Below are 22,483 nucleotides of genomic sequence, written 5' to 3'. Positions count from 1 at the left end.
TGTAGACCTTGTCTTTTATGGCACGGTAGGATTGTTTAAATATTCATATAAAATGCATTTAGGTATCTTGTTATTGGCAAAAATGATTTTTACAATCTCACGACAGATTTGGCTATTTTACAATTTGCGATAGGTACCGATGGAGATTATTTCACAGTTATAAGAATAAGATGAGAAGCAGCTAGAGGGGATTCTTGAAAGTTACCGTACAAAATCGTAAGATCCAAAAGAGAGCAATTTTGGTAAATTTCGTATATGAGCATACACACACAGTTCTAGGTCCTATAAATGAAAACAAAATACAAAAATTTCGAGACCCGTTATTTTCCGACTTTTATAAAATTTCTCATTTCGAATGATATTATACGAAGAATAATACTAGCGTGAAATTTTCATTAAGGAATTGTCGATCGTACAATTAACATTAAAAACCTTTCCGCGGCCCAAGGATTCGTTTTCCCGAGTTTTATTTGAAGTCTTCCAATACAAAATTTAAAACATATAACGGAGTTCAACATATTCAGAGCTCTTTCCAGTTTAAAACAGAAAAGTATTTTTTTAATTTCAAAAGTTATATTATTTTCGACCTTCCACTCAGTGCACTGTTGTAATCAAAATTTAGTAAGAGATTTAATATTGCGTATTATGGGCGAGCTCACATTTTACTAAACCGCCATTTACCACTATTACACCCTTTCTACCACCTGGATTCTAATCTGTATCATGTCAGTCGAAAGTCGTCGATGAACGTTCAGTTTATCAAGCCTGTAATATTACCAGAACGAACATGGCTTTGGGGCTAAAGTAGAGGATTTTCTAATGATATTGTTCAATTTATTGCTTTGGCAGCATGTACTAGTTCCGGTCAGAAGTTTTTATGTTTCTTGTATACGAAAAAGGTGATAAACGTAAATAGGTTGGATTGAGCTAAAACTTGGTTAGCACTACTTAAAATGCCTTTAAAGTGTACAAACTTAGATTCGGAGCAGTTTTCTAACCAAAAAGTTGGTAATAGAAACACAAAACTGTTGTTATTTGTCACAGCGAATAATTCAATTATAATAGTAAATTAATTAAATATGCCACTCAAAATCTCAATTTGTACACTTTTGGGGCATTTTGAGTATTTTTAACCAAATTTTAACTCAATCCAACCTATTTACAGTTAAACTCATTCAAGAGTGCAATGAACGCGGCGTCAATGACTATGGGGCAAGCGTGATTGTTTCACTCCCCAATAAATACATAGAGATAAACGATTTTTTTTCGCAAAAATCCACAATCATCTTCAACATAACTCAACACAACAATCATTTCACACAATTTTTCCACGCTGTACTTCTGCTAGGGCAAATTAATCAGTAACGACACCTGACAATAAACATAAACATAATGATTACACAAGCCACAAGTATAATAACCTTGTCTGTTACCAGAACCAAGCCCCTGACAGGCCGCCTTATAGAAACTAATTGTATGTGGTAATTGTATGAGCTTTTTATTCCCGGGTAACTTTGTTACAGTAAATTTAGCCCTGGCGTGCCTAGGCTAGGGCACATTGGGGTACTTGTCTTACATCCTCTGTAAGCGGTAATGTGAAACAAAATAATTTCTGTAACCCGAATTCCGCAGTTTTTAATTTAATCGACGAATTGCGTTCCAGTTTCAAATCCAATCAAGTCCAGTTATAAACTAAACTTGATGTTTAGTTTCAAGTAAAATTTAAGTTGAATTTCAAGTACAATTTTAAGTCAATTATAAGTTCAATGCCAATTCCAAATACAATTTCAAGTGCAATTTGAATCCGATTTAGGGTACGGGTGGGTATTTCCAGCCTATTAAGCGGTAGCCTGAACAATATTCAGGAATTACGTTGGAACTATATTTATTCGAGACAAGATTTTTATACCAGTTGATAGAATATTATTTACTGAATGTCGGCGTGTATTTTGGTTTTAATGAAACGCTACTGAATTTGAGTCATAGTCGCGAGAAATGATGAAGTCGCTGCGGCTAAATTGAGCCCATTTTCTATAGTGGTGTTTGTGTTTTTTAAATCCGACAGGCCAAAGTAGCCTGCACAGGGATTAAATGCTTTTCAAAAACAGATCAAACGAGTGACCGATGGATAACGTCTCGGTATTGCCTGCATTCCGGGCTCATTGAAGATAATTAGTTTTGCAGTGACAACAACTTGCTGCTATGTCTAACAAAAAACATTCCATCAAGAAGACTGGCATCTATTCCTCGCGCCCATACAAATGACGAGCAACAGAAGCAACAGCGCACCCCTTTCGACAAAAGTTGAAGATGTGTATACATGTATTGGTGGGAAAAGATGTGTGCGAGCTTGGCAATGCATTACATACGTGTTTGTGTACATCCATATTCTAATATACACACACTAGTATGTGAAAGTTCAACCACAGACAAATAGACGAGACACTCGCGATAATTCGATCGTCCAATTAAAAACCAATCATTTTTCAAAAAAGCATGTTTCGCAACTTGGCCACACCGCGGTGCACGAGTGTTGCTTCGAGTTTTCAGTATAAAACCACACAAATGTACAAAACCCTACAGCATAAAACCCTGCAAATGCAAGGTACTCCGCTACATGCATAACAGAGGGTGCTAGTGTGCAAGCAAAATGTGCAGGACGATGGTTTCCCAGGTAACCAATAAGCATTAGTATAAGCAGTAAATCAATCGTGTATTAGCATCCCTGGCGTTTTATACTGCAGGTTGCTGTTTATCAGCTTTTTGACTGCATAACTGTTGTAAATTGGCATCCACAATTCTATTTAAATTCTTCTTGTCAGTAACTAGCTGCAAATAAGCATTTTCAGCACTATAAGAGGGCTAGCAGTAAAGTAGCCGCATATTTTGCCAAAATAGCATTTGAGTAGCATTTAAGGCAACTTAAATGCTTATTGGCTTGCATTTAAATTGCATTGGAAATGCTTATTGGTTACCTGGGTTTTAAAGGATTTTCTTTTACATGTGTCATGTCAATTCGTCAGTGGTTAAACTTTAACTCGGCAGATAGCATTGCAGCTGCTGTCGCTTGACTTTTGGCGGAGTTGCCAGTCTTCTTGATGGGATGTTTTTGGTCTAACTAGATATGTCAACACGATAGAAGCTTTTCAGGCGTTTCAGGCCTCACGTATGGGTAGCAGTGTAAATAACGCACCATATGCTGGAATTAAAAACAAAATGCTGCTAATGGCTAGTGAATGAAAATTATTTTCATATCAGAGGGGAATTTTTGTGTTCTTCCGTGATAAAAAGAAGTAGAATTGTTCTGTGATAGCATATTCACAGCTGTTTAGTTTCTAGAATAAGTAAACGTGATCATAATTGTGTGTTTTCCAAACCATCATCAAGAGCGGATACGCGTAAGCGATTGCTGCTGGTTTTTTCAGCCTGATTACGTGCCAGTGGCAAAACAGTGGTTTTGATGTTTATTGAATAAAATTTAGCAAATTACTTACATTTTTATGAGAATATTTATAACACATTAAAGCCTATGAGTGCTACATTCATTTCAGTATTGTTATATAGCGGCCAAGTTTTTATTTGGGAAAGTGTAGCCAAAAAAGGTAATGTATGCCGAAATTAGTAGCGTGCTGGGAATACCCTCCCGTACCCTATATTTAATTGGAATTCCTACCTTAAGATCTGTTTCAAGTCAAATTTAATTCTTGATTTTAATCCAATTTCAAGCATAATTTCAAGACCGATTTTAAATCCAATTCCAAGTCTAATTTCATGTCCAAACTAATTCATTTCCACTTTTAAGTCCAATTTTAAGTTTAAAAAAAACTTCAACATAAAGTCGAAAAATTATGATCTGTCACATGGAAATTTATTGTATTATTTTTGCTTGTGTATCAATTTCTATTCTCTTAATGCTACAACTTTCAATAACGTATTTTGATGTTCCTGAGTTATGATTGAAAAACTCGGGTTTTCTGTAGGTATATTTATCTATTTTCAAAACTGAACTCATTGATCTCATGAACGAAATAACGCAGAACAAACAGTTTCTTAAGAAAATGTTAGTAAGGTTTCTCAGCATATTCGCTTTCGCAGAGAGATTTCCGATGCATCTAGGAGTAGTCCAACTGCTGCTCCTCTTCAGAAAAATTAGCAAAAATGAAAAAATGAAACAACAGGAGAAAAAACGGAAAAGAGCACGAAGGGAAATGAAACAAAAACTCAACAAACAAGATAGAAAAGGAGGATATGCACAAAACAGAAAAAAAACTGGCATGAAAAAAAGAAAAACGAAAGAAAACATGAGACAAAATGAAAAGTAAACCTGGACATGAAAAGAAAAAAATAGAAAAGAAGAAAACAATAGAGAGAAAGCGGTAAAATGAGGCAAAACAGGCATGACAGGTAAAAGTGAATAACGGTAGAGATAGGAGAAAAGAGGAAAAAACTATAAAGAAAAACTAAGAAAATAAGAATCGAATGAGCACAAGCTATAAAAGCGACAAAATGGGAAAGAAAAAGAGTAAAAGAAAAAATATGAATTACAGTTATAGCAGAACAGAATAAGAGGTAAAATAGGACAAAAAAGTAAAAAAGAGATAGAAAAAGTGAAAACGGATAAAAGGAAAAAAAACAGAATGTAATAGAAAAGGGGAAAAGCGAAAAAAGGAACGGAATTGAAAAAGAGTTTAAAAGTGAAAAACACACAAAAACCGGAGCCGAAAACATAAGAAAGACAAAACGAGACAGAAAATGACTAAAAATGAGACAAGGAAAGAGAAAAAAACGGGTCTGAAAACGTGGAAAAACAAGAAATACAGAATAGAGAAAAATCAGCACTTAAGAAAAAACGAAAAAAGGGACAGGTAAAGAAAAGAAACGAGACAGAGAAAGTGGAAACAGAGGGCAGAAATAAGGAAAACCGTTACCAGAAAGGGAGTATGGAACAGAAAACAAGATAAACCAAAAAAAAGAATAGCGAGAGCGAAAAAAGAAAACCGATAGAGGAAGTAAGGGAAATGGGAAAAAGTCCAACGGACTATAAAGAGAGAAAGATGGGGCCAAACACGGGAAAATGGGACAGAAAAAGAACAAAACGGCAAATAGAATAAAAATCTCGGAGAGGCAGAGGAAAAAGGGGAGCCGAAACAGAATGAACATGTCTGAAAGTTTGAAAAGGATCGGTCGATTAGGTAATTTTCTACAGCGTTTCTTCAGTGGTGCAATTTGATGTGGGACACCCTTTAGGCTTTTTTCTTGCTAACCTGAAACAAACATTCTGTCAAGATTTAGTTCAAAACCGAGAAGGTCGATTACATGTTTGAACTTTTTCTCGGTCACTGATGGTGAAATGACCCACCTATTTAAAAGTTAACGTGGATGTGGATGCATATATGCACCGCCATAACTCCGGAATACCTAGACGGTTCTTCATCAATCTTGGTAAAGCTTGCTTCAGATAGTATTGGAGCAAAAACAATTGCGTGTATTTTAGTGATTTATTATTGAAATCAAGATCTTTTTTACTAAAATGTAGCATTTTCTTCATACTTTTAAGAAAAAATACGGATAAAATTATTCGACACGGTTTCGAAGGAATTCTCGAACTTTTCCTGTAATATGGCTCATTAGGCGGCACACACTTTCTTCGTTCATCGTTTTGGTTATCTGATTGATGTCTTTGACAACTTTTCCCTTCGCCTTGAGTCTCCTCTTCATGGTTTACAAGTATTTCTCAATAGGGCGGAACTAGGGGCAATAGGGTGGGTTAACGTCTTTCGGAACAAACTGGACCCCTTTCTCTGCATACCATTCTTGAACGACTTTGTTGTAATGACAGCTTGCCAGATCTGGCCAAAACATCACGGGATGGTGGTTGGATCGAATGAACGGCAAATTCGTTTTTGGAAACACTCCTTTTGGTACAGTTCCGACGTCATTGTCTTATTTGTAACGAAAACTTTCGTTTTTCTGCCACAGCTGCAAATGCCCTGCCAAATCATAAATTTGTGTGCAAATTTGTCGGCAAAATATCCCCCGAGCCGTTGCCAAGTAAAATTTTGGCCACACTATTCTTTTTTATGGTTCGGTTTGGATGTTTGCTAGCTCGATGCAACTTGATTCCTTCCCGGAGCCTAATTCTCCTCACGGTACTACGGACAGCAATTTTCTGGCCAAATCACGGTCCGACAGATTTGGATTCCTCTTGATGGTCTTCAAAATCTTGCCACGCACACACTTAATAAAAAGCACCGAGTGCGGTAAAATTTTACCGAAATCTAAACAGCTGTACGTTCGGTAAATTTTTTTATGACGCCAAACATTACTAATGATCCGTAAACGTCGATATGCACCACCAAAATTTTTACCGAACGTTCGGCTGTTTAGATTTCGGTAAATTTTACCGAATCGTTTAAAAGTGCAGTTTCCGGTCAACAGTTGCACTCTGATGATTAACTTGATACGGTATTTCTGGGCAATTTCAGATGGTTCAGCTAGCCTAGATGCAGATCACAATGGAGCTTACAAATAACTGTGTACAATTTTTTTCCTTCTTTCGGCTTCCATGTTGCTTGTTTACAAAATACAGTCGTTTTGCGGAATGTCAAAAATACATAGGCAAGTTAACAAAATTTCCGACGCGTGGGTGCCAAGAACTTTCAAATCCGTCCACCAAGAGCGCTACAATATGAGCCAAAGTTGGTTCCGAATGAACTAAATGAACTATCAGTGTTTTTTTGGACGTGTTTAACTAAGGTCATTACAATTATTTCATAAAGTTTTTGTCCTTACGCTGTTGGACAACTAAAGGGGGGAGAGGGAAGTGAGCGATCGCTTATGTCAAACAGCAGAGCGATGTACAAAGGTACGGGAGGCAGATTTATGCAAAATTCAGTTTGTTTTTCTACGAAAATACGCATTTCGTAATATCGTATGGCATGCCAAACACTGCTGTAGGTACTACAGTATCTATTTATCAAAAAATGAGTGATCTCTCCTTTTAAAATACGGAGTTATATTAAAAAACTCAACTTAGTTCTCAGACGCTGAAAAAAATATAATTTTGGTGCACTACCAAATAAGCCTTTACGATCATTAAAATATCTTAAACTATAAAGGGCACACTGGAACATGATGTATACATTGTATCTCAAATTTCACCTTCATTGTAGCTTTGGTTTTATACTATAATTAGTGTAAAAACCCATTTTTACTTTAACTACTTGAACTACTTGGGTGGGGTGAAACGAGCACTATGTTGCAATAACTAACCTGTCAGTTTCTTTGTTTATCGCGTCAATGCATGTTTACAGTAATGGTATGAATATGCCAAGGGAATCCGGAAGATTTAATTGATCAAACAAAGCCTAGTAAGCGGCCTTGACCACTAGAAGGCGAGACGGAATATCCACAAAACAAGTCGCCAAGTACCACGGCATTCTGCGACAAACATTAGCTCGGTATGTGAGGCGATACGAACGGCAAATCTCGGGACAGGAGGTGGAGCCAATTGATTCCTTCAAAACTGTTTTCGCTCCCGCTGCAGAACAAGATCTAGTGGACCATATTTTGGATATGGAGGTTCGATGCTACGGTATTACTACCCGTGAAATCAGAAGCCCCATATACCAGCTGGCAGAGAGAAACGAAAAAGCTTATGTCTTCAACACCAAAACACAGCTAGCCTAAGCGGCATCCGAAATATTCTTTATGTGCTCCAGAGGCAACCTTCGCGGTTCAATTGACTTTAAGCGACCAGCGGTCGATAGTTTTTTCGACGTTTTGACACGTTTTATATTTGTGTACGTATGAGTGTGTATGTATCGGAAGCCATCGAAAGAGCAAGAGAGTGAATTTGACGGAAACCAGATCAGCCTGGACGTAAGATGGCCAGGGACTGGCAATTTCGCAGCCAACCATAAAGAATATTTTGTGAGCAAAAATCAGAAAGGGTTGTGCACAAGACATGACCGCCTTCAGTTTTTATACGACAGACTTCGCAACTAGCCTAGAGAGTACAAGATAACTGCCGGACCAGTTGCTACGATCCTATTGACTCTGATAGCCTCTCCCAGTCCAGATTCGAACATACGACGACTGACTTATTTGGCCAGCATCATACCTCGAAGCCAACTGGGAGGTATTTCGTAGGCATTAGATGATATTGTGATGATCGTTCTCAGGAAACGCGAAAGCTCTACCAGAAACTGAACGGATCCCGCAAAGGCTTTGTGCCGCGAGCCGAAATTGGTAGGGAAAAGACTGGCAGTATTCTGACGGACGACCGTGAGGTGACCGATAGGTGGAAGCAGCACTTCGACGAACACCTGAGTGGCGCCCAGGCGGAGAACCATGGCGGCGGGGAAAGCTATTTCGACGGTGCAACAAACGGGGAAGAGGTGCCAGCCCCAACGATAGGCGAAGTTAAGGAGGCCATCATGTAGCTAAAGAACAACAAGTCAGCTGGGAAAGATAGCATCAAAGCGGAGCTTATTAAAATGGGACTAAAAAAGCTGGCCGTTTGTATACACCGACTAATTGTTAGAATTTGGGATACAGAACAGCTACCGGAGGAGTGGAAAGATGAGGCTATCCGCCCGATCTATAAAAAGGGCGACTGTGAGAACTATCGAGCGATCATCGTTCTCAATACCACCTATATGGTGCTGTCCCAAATCATTTTCCGCCGACTATCACCAATTGCGAATAAATTTGTGAGAACTTATCAAGCCGGCTTCGTCGAATGCCGGTCTACAACAGATCAAATATTTACACAGCGCCAAATCCTCCAAAAGGGCCGTGAATACAAAGCTCCCACGCATCATTTGTTCGTTGACTTCAAAGCCGCATATGATCCCATCAACCGGAAAGAGCTATGGAAAATCATGAACGAGAACAGCTTCCCCAGGAAGCTCATCAAGCTGATTAAATCTGCGATAGATGGTACACAGTGCTGTGTTCGGATTTCGGGTAGACTGTCAAGCTCATTCGAATCACACAGAGGGCAAGGTGATGGTCTTTCATGCCTGCTGTTCAACATAGCGCTACAAAGTGTTATGAACCGAACGGATATCAACACGCGGGGTACGATATTCAACAAATCTAGTCAATTCATCTGCTTTGCCGATGACGTGGATATTATCGGCAGAATATCTGTGGCGGTGGCTGAACAATACACCAGACTAAAGCGCGAAGCAGAAAAGATTGGGTTAAAGGTAAATACGTCTACAACAAAGTACCTGCTGGCCAGCGGAATCGCGGCCGAACGATGCCGCTTGGGCAGTAGTATATTGATCGACGGCGATGAGTTTGAGGTAGTCGACGAATTTGTCTACCATGGCTCACTGGTAACGGCGGACAATGATACCAGCCGTGAGACGCGGAGGCGTATTATCAGCGGAAGTCATGCTTACATTGCGGTCGATCAGACTAAGTCCCCGTACAAAGTGCACCCTGTACAAGACGCTTATTAGACCGGTTGTTCTCTACGGGTATTAAACATGGACAACGCTCGAGGACTACCTGCGAGTGCTCGGAGTTTTCGAACGACGAGTAATAAGAATGATCTTCGGCGGCGTACAGGAGAACGGCGTATGGAGGCGGAGGATGAACCATGAACTTGCACAGCTCTATGGCGAACTCAGTATCCAGAAGGTGGCTAAAGCTGGACGGATACGATGGGCAGGGCCTGTTGCAAGAATGCTGGACAACTACCCTGCAAAAATGGTGTTCGCCTCAAATCCGGTAGGAACGAGGCGAACAAGATGGTTAGACCAGGTGGAGCGAGATCTGGCGGAGAGTACTCGGTGTCCGATGAATTGGAGAGCGGTAGCCCTCAACCGAGTTACATGGAGAAACTTTGTTCAACAGGCTTTGTCTTAGGACGGCAAGCCACCTAAGTAAGTAAGTAAGCAACACCATTACCACAACTAACAGAATGATCGAATATGTAAGTTATCGCTAAGCACAGCCACGAGCGTAGCATGGACCCCCTGAATCAACGCCTCAGGGTCGGCCTGCCTATCCTTGTTTTCGCGGGTAAAGAAATGCTCGGGATAGTTAATGGAAAACTCTTAACTGGTTTGTAAAGGTTCACAAATTTATTTAGCGTTCACAACGGTTATTGTCTTCACTCTTCCCACTTTCTTAAGCTATCTAACCTGTCTATTTCTCTCGTCGACGGGGCCCCGTTTCAACAGCACACCTTCCCTGTTTCCTCCAGAATCCGTACTCCGTTTCGCTCCTCTCCTTCCGCTTCAAACTTCCGTTACACAGCGGCCCTTGCCGCCAAGTGCAACTTCGGACGGACACTATTGCCGGGATCGGGATCCACGCAATCCGATACTACCGGCTTAACGGTGCACTAAACTCCGGCGCTGACGATGACGGTTAATTCAAATAAACACAGCGGGGTTCTGTAATTTGAAGCATGAACATTCCGGCTTTAGTAGGCTGGCGACGGGGAACTTGACGAAGGGCAAATTATCGAGAGGCAAGGGGAAAAGGTTTACCTGCAGTCCTATTAACAATTGTCACTTGGTACTTCAATTTGTATAGTCACTTTCTTTAACGTATTCAACGTGTAGTTGTCGACTGTCTCGACCGGGATTATATTCACAAGTGACTTATTGTATCTCGACAAAACCGTTTTAATACCTGCAGGTTATTCCCCTTAGCCAAAAGGACGTTGCCCCCGTTATGTACATAAACAATCCCCGATCGCCATCTTTTCGCCACCTACAGCCTCCGATCATCTGTGAGCGGTGTCCAGCTTTCTGCCTGTTTTCCCCTGGTGGCAGCGGGTGGAAACTCGATGGGTGGTGGGCTGCGTGCTTGGGGTATACGGCTCTATATTTAACTTTAGTGGGACTCGTGGCCTATTTCTACCTTCTGTGGGATGTCTTGTGGGAGTTAACATTAACCAGAACAAGTATTTCTCACTTTTTTTAAAATAAAACAAGAAACAAACGAATAAAATAAACAACAAATCCATACAACCTTCATAGCGGAGCCTACCGACGCTTACAAATAGATGCAGCACATATCTCTGATACTTTTCAGAATAAACATGCTGTTCAAAGGTTCCAGAATGTGTCCAAGGTGATGGTATAGGGATATATCTCCAAAATTTTGAAGGCTCCATTGCTGTTCATTAAGCCTGGTATTAAAATCAACACTAAATATTACATCGATAATGTTTTAAAGACACGACGGCGTCTTGTCCGACCCCATAAGAGTTACTGCTGGCGTGAGACAGGGCTGCATTTAATCACCGCTTCTGTTTCTCATCGTTATGGATGAGATATTAGTTGGAGCAATTGACAGTAGACCAAATCGAGGATTGCCTTGGAATCCTCTAACGATGGAGCAGCTAAATGACCTCGACCCAGCTGACGACATTGTCTTGCTCGCACAACGCCGAAACGACATGCAGAGCAAGTTAGATGACCTCTCCGAGAGCTCCCAGACAGCAGGTCTCACAGTCAATGTAGCGAAAACTAAGTCTATGATAGTGAACACTGACAATTCCACCAACTTCACAGTAGCGGGACAACAAGTTAAGCAAGTAGACGCCTTTCAATATCTTGGTAGCCAGACAACGCCCGATGTTGGTACCAAGACTGATATAGCCACACGGATCAGGAAGGCCAGGGGTGCCTTTACAGGTCTGCGAAACATTTGGCGCTCAAACCAGATCACTTTACGAAAACCCAAATCATTAATTCAAACGTTAAATCCGTACTGCTGTATGCCTGCGAAACGTGGTGCGTCTCAGCGAAGACAACGCAAAAACTGCAGGTATTCATTAACTGGTGCCTGCGATACATACTTCGTGCTTCGTGGCCTGATAACTGAATATCCAATGAGGAACTCCATCGTGAACGAGGAAATTCGTGAACGTAGATGGAAGTGGATCGGACACACCTTGAGGAAAGGAGCGAACGAGGCTTGCAGAGAAGCACTCGACTGGAATCCACAAGGACAACGTAGAAGAGGCAGACCCAGAGGCTCGTGGCGACGGAGCTTAGCCAACGACACCCGGGCTGTGGACGAGAACCTGTCCTGGTGACAGGTAAAAGCCATGGCGGGTAACCATCAGCAGTGGAGATCTCTGACTTCATCCCTTTGTTCTGCCGGACCAGCGGACATGGACACATAAGTAAGTAAGTAATGTTTTAAAGAACCATTTGCCTCCCATCGTCAAAAAACACTACAAGAACGCACCATACTGCTTACAACAAGACTCTACACCGTCTCACCAGGCGAAAGGTACACAGGCTTGGTGTTAGGACAATTTTCCTCGAAAGAGTGGTCTGCCTCTTCGCCTGAGTTGAATCCTTACAACTTCTATGGATGGGATTACATGCTAGGCAAACTAGGAAGCACCAAAAGATTAACTGTGGATACTTTCAAGCAGCATTTGGAGAAGACTTGGGATGAAATATCTCAGGATATCGTACGTGCCAGCTATAATGCTTTTCAACAACGATTGCGACTGATATTTAAAGCAAAGGGAGAAAGATTTGAATTGGACTAAATGTTATGGATATACTCTTCACGAAATACACTCAAAATTGAAATTTATGCAAGCGTCTTATATATGTGACCTTTTATTTTAATGACAGCTATTGCTACTCACCTTGTAGATATATTTTCCACCATACGGAATAATGTATCCTTTATAGACACAATAAACAGCACAACATCTAAACTATTCTTTATAACCAAAAAATATTGCTTAAATTGATTTGAAATGTGTGTCAGTATTCAATACTCGTTGACTCACCGCCCAGTTAGCTTCGAGGTGCGTTACTGGTCTAACAAGCCTGTAGGATCGTTGCGCTATCGTAACATAAAAACATCGCGAGGCTCTTTTAAAACCAGTTCTGTAAACTGTCATAGTTCCCAAGCCTGGAAAGTATTTTTTCGAATAGCTAACTCTGTTGTTGAAGTGATATTGAACTCCTTATAGTTAGCCGAATAATAAGTTGTGCTTGTTTTTATGATATTATATTATTATGTACCTATATCTTTTATCACCGTCATCTAAATACCTACAAAATACTTTCTATTCAAAACTGAACCGTGTAACTGCGCAAATAATATAGCCATTGTGGTCGGTTATTCAATATTATGTATCTATAAATGATTCGCAATAAAACAGATATCTTCAATTGGCTCGTAATATTTTCAACGGACCTACAGTTTGAGGCTGGGAAATAGGAAAAATTCCCACGGGATAATATGTAGCGATCATATCACAGATCAATTGTCACACACGTGGTTAACTAATACAGTACCAAACAAGTTGAAAACAAATGAAACCTAGCACACGGTTCAATACCCGAAATACCGTTCCGGTTCTATTGTAATGGCAATCAAGTGAGACGACTAAGTAAAGAACCGTTTGGTGTGAAATAATCATCATCGACGTCAACTGTCTATCGATCATCAACCGCTGCGCTGCGCTGCGGCGCTGGCTGGCTGGCTTTGGCTCGATCCACTTTAGATAGATCGCCACAAGCAAAGACAGCGTGCAGTAAAAAGCCGTCCCAAGAGATCCCGTTCAAAGGCCATCACCAGTGGGCATTGTTTCACGGGCATACCACACCAGTGCCAGTGCAGTGGCGACCGGCCGGCGGCCTGATGGACCGGAATCAAGTTAGCGAAGATGTTCACTGGATCGGTCAGTCAGCTTTTATTTTGAACTAATTTCCTCTCTCTCAAAAGTTGACAAAAGGGCTTTAATTAGTTTGCTAGCGGCAACAAGCGAGCATTGCTGTTATGGTCATTAGAAATTCCTCCGTGGCAGAGGGAAAACAGCTGCGCTCACTCACCTGATAGTAAGGAAACGAAGAAGTCTAAACGCGACTGCGACACGATCATCGACCATAGCCTTCGAGGGACAATTCGTTCCTATCGAAGGCAGCCACCGTCGTCCGTCGTTACCAGCACAAGCGAAAGAAAACAAACAGTTCAAGCGGAGCGTGCGGTCCAAGTTTGCTCAAGCCCGGCCAGGCCGAAGCTCAAGCCACCCCACGAGGACAACTTTCGGCTCGGTATGTGGACGACAGGTACAGCAGCAGCGGCACAGTGACAGGTCTCTCTCGCCCCGCGTAGAAGTTCATTAACATGCTACGGTCGATGCTACTACCTATTGCACCGTTCGCGTCGCTACCATCAGCCACCACCAGCCGCTGCTGGCACACTGACTGTGGTCATCTAGGCAGGTTGATCTTCCGGGTTGAGAGGTTTCGATTGAACTGATTTTCCTCTGTTCTAGTTGGCGGACATTTATGACTTGTTCGGTTGAATTATTGAATTAGGTAAAAAAGCGCCTGTGGCCAGCACATAAATTTCACATTTGAACTGTTTCAGCGAAGCAAAAACTACCATCACGGCTGTAACGTTTACTTGTAATGAGTCAGAACAGGTAATGACACATTAAAGTTTTTTTTCTGACACCTAAGTTAATGTTAAGTTATTGATATCATAAATTCACAAGAGAATAATTTCAAAAGATATTTTTCTATCAAGCGTACTGGAGATAAAAAAAACAATTCAACACATTCTTTCCTTTGAAACGCATCCGCTTGAACGATGCTTAAGTAATCATCACCCTATCATTCTCCAATGTCCATCATTATCGAACATAACGACTCCTTCAAGTTGACAACAAGAGGCTCTAAAACTTTCATATATGTCTGTGGCTACCGGTCGCAATATGTCAGTCCGTTTTAATAGCCAATTGTAGCCAAAGCGCAGCAGCACCAGCAGCAGCAGCGACGAAGGCGAAGACGCGCACCTTACAGCCAGTCGCAACTCGCAATGTAACCCGCCGACCAGAAAGCGCCAAGCGAGGAACGCCGCCGCGCCGTCCGATCATCATCGCTCGCTCGCTCGCTACTACAATCCCATCCCAGTGCACATAAAGCAGAGCAGTCACGGAAGGCAGGTTAGGTTGGATCTTGGATAGATCAGTGATCGCCGCTCGGTTGTTGTTAGAAGCTTGGAATTGGGATTGGTTTTACTCTTCGTCGGTGACGAACGCGAACTAGACTGGTAGTAGTTTGGCTTCGGGGAGATATCGGCATCACCGCATCTCGCCGCTACTCTTCTGGTGTTTCATCATCATCATCATGGCTGTCGACGCCGCACAGGGAGGTAGCTCGAACGGATTGAATGAGGGGAAACCTGAAGTAGTTTCTGGATTTATCTTTAATTTTTTTAAATACAGTCAGGCACAATCACGGGTCACACACAATTATGGGTCATTTTTGCTTTATTTGCCGATTAATGTGTGAATATTATGTATGTTAGTACTAGCTGACCCGACAAACTTCGTATTGCCACAAATTAAACTATGTTGTACAAAAATCGTGAATCTCGGTTGGGCTGTATTAATATACAGTGTATTAATGTATTAGTGTATTAATATACAAATAAAATACACTCGCGGCCTGTGGCCGTCTCGCGCTGAATCAAGTTTTTGGTGGTCTTGTTATTGACTAATGTTTTATGAAAGAGTCTAAAATTTCTCGAGTTCGATTAGTTTTTGAGTTACGCAAAAATTTCTGTTTTATTTGTATGAGGGCCCCCCACATGCCAAATTTGGTTCCATTTGCTTGATTAGTTCTCGAGTTATGAGGATATTTGTATTTCATTTGCATAGGAGACCTCCCCCCCACTATTAAGCGGAAGGAGTCATAATTCCCCTCCTAAACAGGGGAGGGGTCTCAATTCACCATATTAAAAAATCCTGCCTCCAAAACCCCCACATGCTAAATTTGGTTCCATTTGCTTGATTAGTTCTGGAGTTATGAGAAAATTTGTATTTCATTTGTATGGGAGCCCCCCTCCTTAAAAGGTAGGAGGTCTTAATTCATCATAGAAAAAAATCATGCCTCCAAAAACACCCACATGCCAAATATGGTTCTATTTGATTAATTAGTTCTCGAGTTATGAGGAAATTTGTATTTCATTTGTACAGGAGCCCCCCTCCTAAAGTGGGTAGTTGTCCTAATTCACCATAGAAAAAAATCATGCCTCCAAAAACCTTCACGTGCCAAATTGGGTTCCATTTGCTTGATTAGTTCTCGAGTTATGAGGAAATGTGTATTCCATTTGTATGGAAGCTCCCGCTCTTACAGGGGAGAGGGGTCACAATTCCCTTTCTAAAGAGGGGAGGGGTCTCAATTCACTATAGAAAAAATTCTTGTCTCCAAAACACCCACATGTCAAATTTTGTTCCATTTGCTTGATTAGTTCTCGAGTTATGCAGAAATTTGTGTTTCATTGTGAGCCCTCCCTCTTAGTGGGGGAGAGGTTTCTAACCATCATAAGATCCTTCCCTAGCACCAAAAACTCCTACATACAAATTCTCACTCCGATCGGTTCACTAGTTTTCGATTCTATAGGGAATATATGGGCCGACAAAAATCCATTTTTATAGGTAAAGATATACTACTTAAGTGATAGATAAAATTGTTACTCATAGGTAGTACTAATAATTTGATCAATCATTATGTGATATCAATACGTAAAGTAGCAGCTATAGCTAAAATGACCCACAATTGTGTGTGACCCATGATTGTACCTGACTGTACTTTCGATTTTATGCTATCAAACAGGGCTGGTTCGTTCACTTTGACTCAGTTTTGATTCATTGGACAGTGCAGTCTCAGCCGTGCAAAATTTGACAAAGTTGCATATGGAACATTTGTAGAACTAGTTATCATCTTTAGTTTTTCTGAACAAAGTTTTGCTGTATCTGTTGTAGTTACGGTGCTACAATGCTAGTACGTCATTAGTAACTAAATGAACGTTCATTTACAGATTAGTTACTCCAAAGTCGCTCCAAACATAGACCAAATATAGTTTGTATGTTCAACGCGGCCCAGGAAAAAGTATTCAAAGGCAATGCAGAAGTGAGTTCGCGGTGTCAGTTCCGGCGTAGTGGTTAGTATTCACGCCTCTCACGCCGAGCACCCGAGTTCAAATCCCAACCCCGCAGAAGTTACGAATGATATAAGCTGTTAAAGTGACTATAATCTAAAAAAAGACAAGTTCGCATTTAACACAGTTCACGATGGAAATGGTTGATGAAATCGTTCATTGCACGAATTTTACCATAAAACAGATAGTCGAAGGATATAGGGTAAATTAACCATTAGTGGACCATTTAGTGCTTGAGTGACTTTCTTCCATGAATTATTTTGAACTGGCAACGCCAAACACGCACCAGATAGCACTTACAATACGAGTAACTTTCGACTAATGCTAAAAAAATATCAATTTTTATTGCAAATCTATATATTTTCCACATTTTTTAAATTAAATTAGAATGTGTTCCTTTTATGGACCTTTTGGTTTACAATAGGATAGCGACGATTATAGGAATTCTAGTGCATTTTGCATGACGAGGGTCCACTAATAGCGTCATATTTTGCATTGTTAACCGTGTACAATGGACCCTCATTTGTTGAAAATGTTTATTTTAAGGCATTTATCATCAAATACGTCTAAAACTTTGTAATCTGAACTGTATGGCATGTTTAGTACTTTCTGTTTCATGTCATATAGCCTCGAAATTAGGAAGTACAAACTAATAAACACCGAAACTGTACCCGGGGTGGGTCCATTATAGGTAAAGGGTCCATTATAGGACAACTTACCCTACCAGAAATAGAAATGTCAAGCGAACGAGCCGCGAAGAATTCAAGACATTGCACTGCTAGGTATTTCAATTCTCATAGGAACTACAAAATCTAACCACGCTAACGGTAAGAAATTCTGGGTTTTAGATGGAATTAGGAATGTTCACACTACGCATAGTCATGAGGTACAGCCAGTTTCGGTTTATATATCAAACCTAAGATTTTATGTTAGACTTACTCCGGCACGAAGAGGACTAGACAAACTGATAACTATTTGGCAAATTCGTTGAAAATATCAAAGTTACTTCTCGTTGTGCAGAAGAAGTTGCTATTGACGAAATACTGCATCCTTTTCGTGGACATTGTTCTTAGATGCAATACATTCCAAACAAACCAGCTAAGTATGGCATAAAAATGTTTGTTATGTGCGATGCCAAGACGTTTTTTTACCAGAAATCTATATTATTTATGAGGAAAAACAGCCTACTGGTCCATACGAGACATTAAACTTTCCAGAAGACTTCGTTAAAAGGCTAATCGAACCTATTTAAGGATCTTGGTGCACTTTAACGACTAGCATGCTCCGCACACAGTAGCCATTTTAACAAAAGATTACACTAAGAAAACATAAAAAGGAAGTTGATCCAAGTTTCCAAGCTTCTCTAGAAATGAATAAATGGATTAAAACAGAGATTGTAGACTGATTTGTTAAATCAGAATTAGTATAATAAGCATAAACAACAATCACTGCCAAAAATTAACGAATCAACCAATCACATGTTAGCATGATTTTGCATCCTAGGCCTGCGACGTCAAGTTTATACTCTTGCGAACTCAACTACCTCGATATTAGCAAAAAAATGATGAGATCTTCCCATCCAACAGATAGAGAATTATTTATTTCGATTGAGCTTAGACCGAGTTGATGTCCTGAAAGTAAACAACTGTATAAGTGTAAAGCTCTTCTCTTCAATCGATCTCGATTTCAGCATTTGAAAATTGAAGGTGGAGCTAGACGAAATTGATGTCTTGATCGTAAAAAGAATTCGTAAAAAGGGTAACTATTCCTTCTTCTCAACCGATTACATCGAGAATTGTAAGAATACAACTCTGAATGCATGTGATATGGTCTTCTGTGTGATTTTCTTCTAACCTATAGAAAACAATAGGTATTTTATAACTGGCTCAATTCTCAACTGACAATCCATATGTTAGTTGGTAACATACTTTAAATCAATCTTTCATAATGAAAGTCAGCTTTAGCTATTTTCGAAGAAATCGACAAATTAATTTTTTCTACTTTTTATTTCCCACTAACACCTAAAAGAAGCAAACTCTCAAACAGGTCTTTAACTGACTAAACTTTTTTGTACCGTAGCCATATCACTATGAATTCAGATTCATACCGTTCATTTAGTGGTGGAATATAAACGCTATGCATAACACAAAACGGAGTTCGCTCAGTCATACCTCTGATTGTACAGCATAACGAATGCGTTCTGATCTTTTTTGTACATTTTCGCTTCGATCAAGTTTCCTTTACCGTTCGTAGCAGTGAGCAACTGCAAAACAGTCAACTGACTGGCAGTCATCACACTAATGAAAAACAACCGCGATACCGTATGATTCAATACTACAATAAACAATCACGGAAGCTGTCCAACACAAACGAACATTTCGTTAGCGTCGGATCAACGCCGGGCGACAAACTTTTACTCCAGGTACCCGATTTTGAGACAAAAAGAGAAGCAAAAAATCAGAGGGCTTGTGTACAAGACACGACCGCATATGTAAGTGACGCACGGCTACGAAAAAATCTCTTTGTAGTGACAGTAGCATGTATCCATGCATGTAATCATTGAATTCTACATGTATACAAATACATGCTACATGCGTTGTATGTAACATTTATCAAAGCAATAACATTGGACGTAAATCCTCAATGTATATATCAGAGTTATTTCTATGTGCATTCGGATACAATTTAACAAAATCAAGACACTATTGCTTTCTTGTTACTTTACAGAAATTAAATATTGGATTACCAATCGTTTCACCATGTTGAAGCGATGTTACTAATTCAATTCCATTTTATCAACAGCACATCTTTTCACTACACTTCCAATGAAACGTCAAACATACGCATACATACCGAATTAAATTATAACCGAACAGTACAGCTGTAGCGCACTTTTCCAACAGAGATATCAAATTCGCCTAGGTTTAATCGTCTCGCCGCACGACAACTTGTTAACAGGGTTGCCACATGCAGATTATTCTGTGTTTAACAGATATTTGAAAGAAATCGCCAGTACAGAATCTATATGCATAGAATACAGATTTTCGCCAAATTACACAGATTAAACAGATTTTTGAGCTTTTACATAAGAGTTGTAAGTTGTGAGAGACGGAAATAGTTAGCAAAATGACTCTCTATCTCTTTCACTGTCATTGTTTTGCATTGGACAGATTTTTGCACAGGTATTTTTCCTCGCCGTACAGATTATCCGATTTTTCCAACAAAAAACACAGAATTATATGTGGCATCCCTGCTTGTTAAGCGTAGCTACCAAAAAACCCCCCCAGCGTTGCCAACCTTCCAGATTTGTCTGGATTTTCTAGACTTTTTGATAGCTAATCAGACATAAAAAGACGTTTTTCAAACATTGTCTTCCATTAGATCAAATGACAGCCAGATTTTTCCAGACATTTTTATTCTCGTTTTCTAGATGTTCGTAAAAACCGGTTGGTAACGCTGACCTACCACCCCCCCCCCCCCCTTCATCTTTCCACTACATTTAAAAAAAAAATTCATTACTTTCCCCTACCATCCCTTCATCAATTGTTAAACCACCGTTTCAAGAAAATTTTAATATTTGTTTGACCGCACTTCAAGGTCAAGACTAAAAACACGAGGTTAGGAACTTCGAAAACAGACACTGAGGAAGCCTGCAAGTCGTAGGCGAAATACGTATCTGTCGTGAATAAAATACACATAGTAGAATTGGAATTGAATAAGTTTTCTTCTTTTTTAATTTTAGACTACTTCCTGTACGTCTAAATACGTCACCTTATGCTCCCAGTACATTTGAAGTTTACACTCTTAAATATGAACGCAAAGCAAGAGAACGACTTTTGGCTGCCCACATGAATTGTAGGCGGCAGCGGTGCTGACGGCAGATTGACTGGATTCAAATAGGTCAAATGATCGTTTTCGAAGCCCAAGTTGAATGCAGAAAGCGTACGCAGTAACAGCCAATTTGCGATCCTTTTTAAAGCCCTACTCTAAATAGACTGACTGCATCCACTCAAATGAAAATTGTCTTCACACAAGGAATATAAAATCGAGACATTTTACCTTAATATTAACGGGAACACAGAAATGGTACCAGTAGATAATTTGTAAAATGCAAGAAAAGGAAGGGGATAGACATATTGTTGAAATCATGGAACTACGTACTAAAAGATAGTGAGGGGCCAATTATACATCTTCTAGAGGAGCAAGACACGTGTCCACTCTCCATTGACAAATCCAAATATGCTTACAGTGGAGAGTCGGCAGGATCTGATGGATTAAGGATGGAATATATAAAGTACGCGGACAACGGAACGACCAAATATATAACAAAGCACCGGCAAAAGATGTGGATGGAGAAAACATTACCGAAGAAAATGACTAGATCAATTCAAGTACCAATTCCGAAGAACGGCCGACCGAACGGGGTAAACGACTATAGGAGAATTAGCCTATGCAATATAAGTTACAAGCCTTACGCCAAATGAGTAAAGGATAGACTGAGAGATTTTGTAAGCGATCCATCGGGTGGTATTCACATAAGGATGGGCAACCGAGGACCAATACTCGAAGCGATCGTTGGAGAAGATGGAACGGCTGAGTATCGATGTGGTAACCAAGTCGGCAAACCCGCCCAACGTCCCCCAGCTGCGTCCCATCGAGAATTTCTGGATAAGATCTACTCTAACAATTTTATCGCGAAAACTCAGCGAAGCTTACCGTAATATTATTGTTCTGCCATCTGATGTCCTGTCAGAAATGCTACTAGATTAAATCGGCTTTACTAGAAGACAGCAAAGAAGTAACTAATTTTTTTTTAAATTTTATTTTCAGGATTTGAATTCTCTAGAATTGTTTTTTGCAGAACTCATTTATGCAATGGAATAGAACAACTAGAACAGTAGGGAGACTTCGAGTTTGACATTCTCCAAATTTGTCTCGTTTGGCAAAAGTTTTTGTTATTGGCAATATAAAATAAATCGTCTACCAAAAATATAGTAAAATGCTAGCCACTTTTAGCATGTCTTTTCTGAAGAACACAAAAACTCATTAATTTATGATAATCATGAAAAATAAAGTGATTCATCTCTTTTGGATAAGCGACGCGCGTACCTAGGACACTTTCATTTAATTTTGCCGTAAATGTCCAAAATACAGTACGCGTAATGCCTGTCATATAACGTATTCGTACACAAATTTTTCTATATCTTGTAATATCTATCATTTGTTAAATTATTTCTAAATTGAATAAGTCCCCTCAACTGTGCTCCCCATCCACGCCACCGACACGCATGCTAGGCGCGAGAGCTACAACCAGCAGCAATAAACCGAGCTTTGGATCATATCCAGAGTACCAAGTCAGCAGCACTATAATAGAGGGTATAACTATATACTGCTCCGCTGGCTGTGTTAAATTTACGACTAATTTGATTTACAAGTTTGACACGGACATGCGTGAAACAACCCCCGTCCGTCTTGTGCCGGCCGTCGTCTTTCTTCTCCGCTGGCTCTTTAGCAACTTCCCGGTTTT

General features: G+C 40.1%; 1 protein-coding gene across 2 annotated transcripts in view; it reads right to left on the bottom strand.

Annotated features, from left to right (window-relative positions):
* The window catches only part of LOC128741835 (probable serine/threonine-protein kinase DDB_G0267686), a 282,954-nt gene that overhangs the window by 103,823 nt on the left and 156,648 nt on the right, over window positions 1–22,483 (bottom strand). The window lies entirely within an intron of this gene.

The sequence above is a fragment of the Sabethes cyaneus genome, chromosome 3 (genome assembly GCF_943734655.1).
Source record: "Sabethes cyaneus chromosome 3, idSabCyanKW18_F2, whole genome shotgun sequence".
NCBI lineage: Eukaryota > Metazoa > Arthropoda > Insecta > Diptera > Culicidae > Sabethes > Sabethes cyaneus.
The sequence above is the reverse complement of the archived record's forward strand: the minus strand, read 5'-3'. Positions and strand labels throughout refer to the sequence as shown.